The 11,666-nt window shown below is 30.9% G+C and overlaps 1 long non-coding RNA gene across 1 annotated transcript; it reads left to right on the top strand.

Moving 5' to 3' along the window:
* The first annotated feature begins 1,061 nt into the window (after nucleotides 1–1,061).
* LOC134242396 (uncharacterized) lies at nucleotides 1,062–3,135 on the top strand. Its single transcript, XR_009986856.1, has 2 exons — nucleotides 1,062–1,163; nucleotides 2,521–3,135. It is a non-coding gene; the product is annotated as an uncharacterized LOC134242396 (long non-coding RNA).
* The last annotated feature ends 8,531 nt before the right edge of the window (nucleotides 3,136–11,666 follow it).

The following is an 11,666-nucleotide window of genomic DNA, read 5'->3' as shown; positions in this document are numbered from 1 at the left end:
TTCAGCTATTCTGGTCCAGTGGTCCAAGTACAAGTCATCCGTGTACTCTGACAAACGAACAGTAAAGCACTGACAGCCTTTCCCAGTGCTGGCCTATTAAAGAGGGCAATAGGAAGATTATTATTCTGGGACAGGGAAGTCAAAGGACAAATCCGAGCTTATGGATGTATCCATTAATATTACATTTTAATTTTCAAACATTTTTTTTAATCTTTAATGTAATTTTCTTTTTCAAAATATTAATTTTTACTTTTTGATGAAATTAAAATTACATCACGGTAGAATTAAATAGCCCGTTGAATACATCTACAATACATTTTACATGCAAGTAAATCAGTTAAACGTAAAGATACCTATTACTTAAATATGTAATTCTTTTCAGGGGATGCTCTCTCCTCCATGGCACCTGATCCCACCTCTGGCGTTTCGGAGGTCCATGTTTGCTCTGCTACTATTTTGTATCGTTTTATGGACTTTTGATCTTGAATACTGTTCGTTTTCTCCATATGTTTCATTCCATTAAGTTAAAGTATGACAAGGTTTTTTTCCTATTGTTGTATTTATTCCAAAGGCCTTAAGACATCTACTTTTTCCTACTTCAAATATTTAAATCAATTAATCTTAGCCAGGTTTAGCACACTTTCTACCTTGACATAAATGAAATTCATTGCCCTCAATTATCGGCCACCTACAAATAATACACTACAAAATAAAACCGTTGACGGATTAGCATTGTTCTAAAATGAAGTCTGATTAAATATTCGTTTTACTAACTAGAGTAGATATAGCGGCAAGCGTATTAAAAACCTTTGGACCATTCAACACAAAGATTAACCCGACGATTTGTTTCTTTTTTCTCCTGGATAAGGCACCCTATTGCCAGAGTATAAGATCCTTGTCAACGTTTTAACGCCTGATGTTTATCGACGGGTAAATCGCAGCAAATGTTCCCATGCTTTAATTATAAATGAGGGACGGGACATCTTAATTAAACCTTCTATATTAAGGTAGGTGGTAATGTATCTAGATGCGTTGTTAATAGCCACAATCGGGATCTGATGCATACGCTTAGACACGAACCTGAAATACCCCTGGTGCCTAATCTTCAGGAATGGATAGCTAAGGAGACTGGATTTTAAGGCGATGCTTTTATAAGTATATTGGTAGGTAAAAACAATTTTAAGTAAAATCGATACGCAAAAATTACTGAAAATACCGAAGAAATTAAAAGGAATACCAATTACTAGAAATAACTGATATTTTTGTCTGCGATCATCGAAATCGGAGGGAATTATAGGTTTCTTTTTCGTCTGTCTGTCAGTCTGTCCAACTTGGTTTTCCTCGTTTTTTTTTTTTTTTTTACGAAACGCATACAAATATTGAACTTATTTTCGGTATATAAGTGTATATTGTTTCTTCTATCATGTTTTAATGGAACAAAGTTATACCGAACAATGACGAATGAAGCTGAAGTACTAGGAGTTCAAATGCTAGGTATAGATTACACTTTCTGCCTTAAACTTTAATTCTTAATTTGAATGATAAAATACATGTACAATACCATTACTCGTTGAACTTGGCTTTGTTTGCATATGTTGGATTTTATTTATTTATTTTTTGGCAAAGTAAGATTTTCATGAGTAAACTTTTGAATTTGAGTTTTTTTTAAATTTTGACAATTTTCTTGCATTTTGTTAGACGGCCGTCAGTATCTTCATCTATCCTGATGAAACTGATGTACTCCTTATCAGAAATATTCATTTGTTCTTAAAAACTCAATTTGAAGATATCAATAATTTCTACATTCAAATTCTTGGAATATTTAACTTTGTTTTGCGAGGACCCCAATATAGAAAATTAAATTTCTGTTGACAGGTCATACAAATTTTTATGTGGACAACGATTTCATTGTCAAAGCATGTGTGCTACCGAGTAATTAAATACCTTACAATCAAACATGTGCATTTAAATCTTATGTATTTGCTTTAATTTAATCAATATTTGTTGAAATGCAGAGATTACGGTGTCACCGTGAAATGGATTCTTATGAAGTTTCTCCAATATATATAAGTGTTCAAATTCATTTTGAATATTAAAAGCTTTATTAAAGGACCCTTTATTCTTCAGCTGCCTATATATGTATAGATTTTTTTAAATCTTAAAAAATCTTTCAGATAAAACCTTTTCACTAAATGGATACATTAAATATCAGGACTATATTATATTAGTACTGTTGAATCTAATCAAATATACTTTTAAGAAAACATTTATCAAATAAATGTTGGCTACTAGTATATCAATATCCAGGAACTCCAGAAAGTCCAATAAGATTTAACCTTGACTTTTTTAAAACCTTTCTTTTCATAAATATAAAAAAAGCAACCCTTTACTCTAATACATGTAATAATGATTCAAAGAAATTTGTATGCCGAAGAATATTTTAAGAATATAAATCATATTTCAAAGACAGGCTATTTAAAATACATGTAATAGTCTTTCAAAATTATATCTACTTTTCAGATTGTGAACAACTACCATGCCTATCATGTGGCCTTGTCCAGGAAATCCAAAATGTAGAAAAATCTACCTCTACGGTCGAGGACTGAAGGCGCATATCGCTTCCTGTAAGCATGCGCAGTCCAAAAGAGTTCGCGGAAGGCGGGAAGCTTTGGAGACCATGTTCAGTGTGGTGTGTTTTACAGAAAGCAGGAACTTAGGAAACATAACTCTGGCCAGACGGAAGGTGCCGGACTTCAGATACGAACCTGCTACCCTGATAAGAATTTAACAATGTATGGTAGCTTTCTAATGCTAGTCATTAACACTATTGTTCAGTGAAATTTAATGTGATGAAATATCGTAAAGCATTTAAAGTCCTATGTGTAAGTGCTAGAAAAATGGATTCTAAGTAAAGAATATGAAATGTGTTTCAACCCTTTTACTTAGAAAGAAATCCTTAATTTTGCTGCATATAAACCGGACTTTTTACGAGCACGTCTTCTACTAAACATGATATCTTGAAAATAATCAGGAAAATTAGATTGCTGAAAATGTTTGAATATAACCGAATAAATTACATTCTACTTTTATTCATTAATGTACGAATCAAATATGATAATAAAATGCAAAAGGTTTTTTTCCCCTGTTGTTTCTTCAAGCAAAATGTATTGTTTGTAATGACTTTATCTTTGAAAAAGTGAGGGTTTTACAAATATCATTAAGCGTTGCAGCTGCAACGCTTTAAACCATGAATCATTGCATGAATGGTTTACCTTTTCAAACCGCTTATGCTAAACCGCTGCTTAATGAAAGAATTATATCATTAAGCGGATGAGCATGTCAACTATTAATGCAACGATTTATGACATTAAGCGTTGCGTTGCAAGGCAACGCTTGATGATATTTGTATCATTAAGAGGAGTTGTATCATTAGAGGTTGATACAATTCATAGGTACACTGCTCAATAACCCTAAGGTAGGATTCTCCTCTGGTTTCTGACTAGATGAACTATTCAAAGTATATTTGCTTATATGTCTTATATATTTAGGTATAAGAGATTTAAAAGACATTTTTCTTTCCTCATCACAATTGTACAACTTTAAATAGAAATGGTAAACTGCGTTTGAAAACTAACAGGGACTATATTTTTGGAGGAATGGTGGCGTATGAAAATATTTTCGTTTCTGTCTCTCAAAATTATTATAGAAAAATTATTCTAGTTATTATTTTTACACAATCAAAGACTTGCAGAAATTTTCAAATGAAAGTTAAATTAATAATAAGGGACTAAAGTTTCAAAATATATAAAATAAATATGATTTTTCAAGCAAACTAAAACTATGTTAGCTTTTAAAAGCTTCAAATCTAAGTACAGATTTGAGCAAAAAATCCATTTTTTAAAAAAAATGAAGAGTTTTTTCTTTCTTAGTAAACGATCACTGTATTGTTTTGTATCATTTTGTACTTTATGTGACAACTTTACCATATGTGAAAATAAGAAAAATTTTAATATAGAAAGCACATGAAAATAACTAATATATCCTAAAAATTAAGAAAAGTAGAGAAAATTCGTATTAGCCAATATCCCTTTTAGTTAAAATATTTATGTCAATTTGGTAATATCGTCTTATATATAGGCCCTTCATGGTAGTATCTTTTTATGAAAAAAGAAAAATCTTTTGAAATAGAAGTAGGCATCGCAGGATTGGCAACAGTAATTTTATATTCTTAATGTCCCGAAAAAAAGGTAATGACCTTGACCTGACCTTTCCTCTAATATAAAACGGTCAAATTTAATTTCACTGATACCATCACTTAGTGATATTGTCTTCTTGATTCTGTGAAAATTTCATTAATTTTTAAATACAAGAAATATGAGAAGAATCCTACCTTAAGTTTCGAGTAGAGGTGTAAAGTAACAGCCTTCCCTTAACATTCGATGGGATGTAAAGCAAAGAAACTAACAAACCCAAATGTGTACATTCATTTATACATTTATAATTTACTTAAATCTATTGAATAATTTCTCCCTTACTTTAAAAAAAACATTGTCGTTTAACAACACTAGGCATAATACCTGTAAAAATTTCTTGATCAGTGACTGATCCATCAATAAAACATACCAAGACGTACACATCTATGATACGACAATTATTTAATCTTTTCAATCCTATATTAAATGATTATTTATACGGATATAAACAGAAACCTTTCTTTGGTTGTTAGTAGGGGAACTAACGTCGCAGCGACTGGGGAGAGAAAGAACTATATGCGGTATATTGCATATGTTTGCCCCCACAAAAGTCAAATTTTGAAAACTTCCTGATATGTGCTGAATTCAATAAATTGTACGAGAAATATAAGTTAACAGAAAATATTATAGTTCCAGAGCAGTGTATTCACAATTTCTGATTTTATGACGTCACAAACTAGTCCGATTTTATATCCTTTTTCAGAAAGAGGACAAAATGGACAAAATTTCAACAATTTAAGCTTTAAAATTTATAGAGCGCATGTGTGTTCAGGAACAATATTGACATATTTCATTGATATTATCATTCTACACATTATATCAAAATATTTATCCTGAACACACATGCGCTCGGTGACTTCTATTTAAAATATCGACGAAATATGTACATTTTTCTGCAAAATTCATAAAAAACTAAAATTTACGTCATATTTGTGACGTCATTACGTACATATGACGTCATTACTTATGAAATTATTCAGTGCTTTGAAGTCAGCATATACTCCCCTGTTTAAGGACTTAATTAAATATTACTCCGTCAAAGTTTGATTTTGGGGGGCAAATGTTGGTTAATACCGCATATAGTTCTTTCACAACATAACACCCAGACATTGGTTAGGTATTCTTTCTTTCTGCAAAAGCTACGACGTTAATTTCGTTCATTTTATTGTTAAAATGCCTCCAGGTTCTCGATGCTCGTCATAACTTTGATGTTTTGTAAACAAGATCCTATTATGAATTATATGAAAATAACGAACAGTATTCAGGATCAAAATTCAATTCAGACTACAAATCAGAAGCAGAGCAAATGTGGACCCCTAAAACATCTTTGGTCAATACAATCACCTTGTCGGCAAATAGATTCAGTCAAATGCTGACTGACGTTTTCCAGACTTATTGTTGGGCCATTATATATACACTGAATTGTCAACGGATTTTTCCAATATTTCTCGATCAGCACACGGCGGGTGTGGCAGGTTGGCAGGAGATGCTCACTTCTCCATGACTCCTGATCCCACCTTTGATATTTTGGAGGTACGTGTATGCTCTGCTTCAATTTTGTTTTGTTCTATAGACTTTTGAGCTTGAATTTTGTTCATATTTCCATAATATTCATGCGGTAATATTTGCAGAAATCGAAGTTTTGGGGTAAATATGTTTTCGATCGACATCCCAATTTGAAAACCATGGAAGGAATAATGATTTCAATTGGTCAATTGTTTATAGTTTAAGAAATTTTCTGCCTTATAGTTAAGGTAAGATATTGCTTAAGTTCATCAAAGAGCACACTGCCTCTATCATAAATTTCTCCATGAAACATAAAATATGTACTTTAACCCCTTCACTTCCGTACCGGTCAACTTGACCGGTGGCGCGTTAAAACACGACTTCGCGAAAATAAGATCTCCGTATCTATTTTGTGGTAGCATGAAGGTATATAAGCTATATATCATCTTTTTGGAAATTTTCTCTACTTTTTAAATATCTAAAAAGATTATATCTTGATTGCCGGTATTTAATCGATTTTACGTTGTAAAGACAAACGAGACTTTTTGAAAATTGAGTAATTTTCCAAAGCGATTGCCGATTTTCCAGACGATTGACAATTTTTTTCCTGATTAACTTTATAAGAAAGCATGGTATATTCTTAAAGCATATTTTCTCTACTTTTAAAATATGTAAAAATTATTGTTATTACTTTAAGGTATATTTTAAAAACAAGAATTTTCTTGCACTTATGTGTTTTTTCTCGATTTTATTCGTAATATTTAAACAAAGCTCAGTTTTACGTTTATTTCTGTGTTGAAATAGGGAAAACAAAATAAAGCTGGTAAAAGTAGAGAAAATTTCCTTTCCAACAAGCCCTTATAGGCCTTCTTACGCTCAGTATTTTCTTAATTACGATAATTTGAATGTGTGACCTTCGCATAGTTTTTATGGAAAAATCGGTCAATATTTACATGTAACGTCAAGGTCGATATTGTTGCGTCTTACTCGAAACAACAAATTCTTTTATAAGAGTTTTTTGACCATTTAAATATATTTTTTTTACTGAAATAAATGCATAATACAAAAAAAAAAAATAGATTTCAAAAAACAAATATATACTTTCGTTCTGCCTTTTGTGAAGTGAATGTTGATTTATTCATCTACATGTAATGATGTATATTTCATGAAGTGATATACAATATATTGTTAAAAATTGTAGATTTCCAAAACGTCGATCTTTACTAAAAAAAATCAATCAGATTTTTAATATTGTTGTATCTTGTTATACTGACTACTTATTAATTTGCAATTTTATTAGATCTATATTTAACAATACAAAAACTCGCATTTATAAATAAATACGACTCATCACTGTATGAGTTGATACGAATTGAAATAACCACGTGTTTCCGCTGTGGTAGCTGTAAACAAAAACATGATCCGAAATCTGAACGTCAGTTTTCATGATTATTTCACGACGAAGATCCTCACATCAATGAATCAAATAATACGGACATGCCTTTGGTATTAGCAGGTGAGAATACGTGTATATTGACTGAAAAGTTTAAGTTTAAAACGCATTAGTTCACGTTCAAAAGAAAACTAAATGTACACATGTACTAGATCTTTATGTTTCTGTGTGCATATTTCGTATCGTTCAGCCAATTTTGCATTGCTTTTGAACTTTGATGCTTTTGACAATCACTCGTAAGTTCAAAGCAAAATCAAAGTTGTCATAATAATGGATAGTTGTTTTCAGTATGTATGTACCAGTGTGTACATGTACCACTTTCACATTGAATTTTTAGGGTGCTTTCACCATATACAACAATACTTTCATCTGTGAATACCCACTTTCTAAGCCCACCATGAACTACGAAGGTCAATTAATATGTAAGGACGCCAATGAACAGGTAAATTTTTGTTTTGGTATTGAAAATTTCTGTATTTCTAAAATTTCAAAAAATAAAGTCTAATTTCATTTGTGTCATTCTCATGACATTGCATTAATTCATACTACAGGATTAAACGTTCTTTTTGAAAAATTTATCGATGTGTAAACTCTTGACATTTTACTCACAAACTGAATAAAAGTGCGAAGCACTTTTATGTTAAGTTTGTGAGTAAAATGTCATTTTTGAAAAATTTATCGATGTGTAAACTCTTGACATTTTACTCACAAACCGAATAAAAGTGCGAAGCACTTTTATGTTAAGTTTGTGAGTAAAATGTCAAGAGTTTACACATCGATAAATTTTTCAAAAAGAACGTTTAATTCTTGTAATTCCAATATCGAATTTTTAAAAATATTGAAATTATTTCTCTTTGAGGCCTCCATACAATCCGTTAGTTCTGGACGGCGAAGGAATACATTTTACCGCAAAGGAACGTAAGGCCTAGAAAAAAAATATGTCTGTTTCCGCGTAAACAGAGGTCTGGCTTTAGTCAGATTGCCATATATGCTATTTGTTTTAGTTCAGTAATTTTACCATGATGGTTTACTACAAGGTTGTTGAATTATCAGTCCTGATACATTGACTTAACAATATCATTTAACTACTTGGATCACATAATAAATACAATTTTAATTTTAAAAGGAAAATCAAATAAATGTAGTAATATTAGCATTCTTAATTTTATTTATAAATATAAATTTATATACACAATGACATGTATCTGTTTCAAAATATTTAAATCTTTTACAGGATAGAAGCTGATCACTTGTACTTGACAGCAAATAATAATGTTATGGACAAATCAAAGAATTTCCTCCAGTCTTACAGAGAAATGACAGTTGATAAAAGAATGGTGGACACAAAGTAAAAGTGCTCTTCAACATTTTGTTGAAGATTTCAGTCTGATTTGGAATTCATCTTGCAATATTTCTGGATTTGTAAATTTAAATATAAGCGTCAGATTTTCAACTTATTGACTAAACAGTTTTGTGTTAAATATTGCCAATGCTATCTATTATTATTATTTCCCTCCAAGATAACATGTCAAGTCTTTATTGTACCCCTTAAGCTCTGTTATACCAGAAAAATCTTGTAATGAAATCATTTAGTTTTTTTTCTTGTTAGATTAAATCCATGAAAATAAAGATTATTAGGGCCCCGCAAGGATTTGCGGGTGCCCTATAGTAATCACTCTGTCTGTCTGTCTGTCCGTCTGTCTTTCTTCCGTCCACAAATTTCCTGTTTTTTCTTAATAACTTTTTTTATGGTTGCCCAATTAAGATCAAATTTGGTATGGTAGTTCAATAGGCAGAAAGACATATTTTGATGCTAAGTTTGTTTCTCTATGTCCCTTGGTTTGGAGCTGGGGTGGTGGGGTATATTCCTTAACTTTATATAAGAATGCTTTGGCAAAGAGAGATAACTGCTGAAGATGTTTCCATTGTAAACTGAATGATGCAAGAAAATTTAGTAGGCCTATCTTTATCCGTCATTTTAAGATTAATGAAAAACTTTGTCTGCAACTGCTGTTTGTTTTGAAGTTAAGGTCAAGCCTTCATGATACATGTATTTGCATTCATTGAAGACTGGCATTTTATATAACACAAACACAAACTTCATTATTGTTTATATATACATTCAATGTTAGGTTGTTCTTTACTGCCAGTGCCTAATGTAAATATACAAGGATATTATTTACAGGTTTTTGGATATTCAGGAATTATGTTGAAAATTTTAAGAATACAGTTGCTGTTGCTTATTTCTTCATATATTTTTTAATCATTCCATAAGCTGCATCCTTATAATTCCACCCCATGGCGGGGCCCTTGCTGACTGGTCAGTTTTCTAGTTTTTAATGGCATCAAGTGAATGGATTTCTTGTTAAACAAAAAGATAGTATACATGTTTTGCAAGGACTTTGTAAGAAGCAGACCAGAATTCTTTCCTTGTAAATTTTGTCGTTCGCCATTTTTATTACGTCAACTATTAGATGATTTGTCCATGTTTGAAGCATTTCAAAATTGATATTTACTTACAGTTTAAAGCAGAATTCTGTACTGATATGACCTTGACCCCCCGAAGAACAAGAGTGTCAAGGTCAATTTTTAATACAAAAATGTTCTTTCATCTTTATGGCCCATATCTTATAAACAATATCATGAAATATACAAAAAGTGTCTAGAATGTGTCCAGAATGTGAAATAACAAACATGTATATAGCCAAAAACTTTAAAATGATGTTGCTAAGCAACCACTTAAAGGTCATTAAACAGATATTTGAAATAAAATGATGCATGGATATTGCAGTTTTGATCCCTTCTTGAGAGTATATTCAGAATTTTCCATTTCAGCATCCATTGTGTAAAATTATGGCAAGAATATTGAAAAGTGTTGAAAAAAATTTATGAAACTTTTGCACTTATTTGACCTTTGACCTCCTAAAAATAGTTCTAATGAGGTCAAAATTTAAGACAATTTATCTGTTGTATGTTCCTTGTAATTTTATGACCTCACATCTAACTTTTATATGTGCTGGGATGCATAAATGTTCTAGGATAAGTAAAAAATGAAAATTTCTGCCCGAAAATTAAAGAATTCTGCGTTGCTTAGCAACCTCTTTTAGGTAGTTATATGCAGAATTGAAAAAAGGTTTATGTGTTTCATGTAGTACAGTATAATGCTCTTTTGTTGGTATATCCCAAATTTCCTATTTCAATATACATCATACTTAATATTTAGCTTAAAGATGAAAAAGTATCAAAAAATTCCATAAAATTTTGCACTTAATTGACCTTTGACCTCAATTTTTACTAATAAGGTCAGTGGTTGAGTATCTAAACAGTCATAAAAAATCATCTGTAAGAAATTTCCTACAAAATGGTATGCATTATGCCTAGCTTTCCCCTTGGATAAAATAGTAAGAAATAATTTAATAATGCCATGTCAAAAGGCCTCCAAAATCACGTAAAATGCGCCGGAAGAGAAAGGGTTAAGGTTGTTTCCAGATATACTAGTATTTACGCCTGAAAGTATTGAAGAAAGGCTGCAGTCTTTAAACGTTGTCAGTTACCATTCAACAGATTCTGATTATAATGGTTGTTCCTTATAACATGACTGTCATTAATTGTTACAACACAGACCTTGATTCACATTCCCTTTTCCATGATATTCACAGCACATGACCTTTAATGAAACTTAAAGTTTAATGTAGGTAAAAACCCTAAAGTATATCCTATTTACAACAACTGATTAAAATTTTTAGCGGTTTTCTAGTAAAATGTTATACTTATTATTATAATTTGTCAAGTGTGTTCATTTGTGTACACGTAAAAACACAAAGAATCAATATCAATATTACTTGAATATTGTAGTAATTCATCATTACTTGCAATATTATATATGAACTGTAACGAAGGAGAACATCTAAACACCCACACCTCAATTAAGAATCAATTTTGTGTACATTAAAAAAAAATCTTTTCCATATAGAACGGTGCAGAGGCTCTTTAGTAATATTGTTTATTAACATAGATGTCTTTCACTGAGAATGTTATACGAGGTTAGCATTAGGAAAAATTCTTCATTTGTGAATTCAGCAAGTTTCTCGGAAGAGAGGGGTGGGGCTACACTGTCATATTCTTTCTTTTACTAAGTATTTTAAAGAGGGATTTATAAAATACAAAAGAGGTAAGTGTGCATGAATAAGATTTTTTCAATGCTTGCATTACAAGACTATGTATATATCAATTTTGTCATATAAATCACATTTATATTAATTATTTTTATTTTTTAACATGTGTCTTAAGATGTTTTACATTTATATTTTTATTTTTTATGCATATTTTTGTTCTAAAAGAGATAAATTATGTGGGAGTAAAATAGTGAAAATAGTGTGCGTAATTATTAGATCATTTGTACGTATGTATGGACGAGTCAATATTATTACGAATACCACGTGACAACAAACAGG

The sequence above is a fragment of the Saccostrea cucullata genome, unplaced genomic scaffold (genome assembly GCF_032062105.1).
Source record: "Saccostrea cucullata isolate Sc308-1 unplaced genomic scaffold, CSIRO_AGI_Scuc_v1 ctg268, whole genome shotgun sequence".
In the NCBI taxonomy this organism is placed as follows: Eukaryota; Metazoa; Mollusca; class Bivalvia; order Ostreida; family Ostreidae; genus Saccostrea; species Saccostrea cuccullata.
This window is presented reverse-complemented; position numbering and strand designations above follow the sequence as displayed.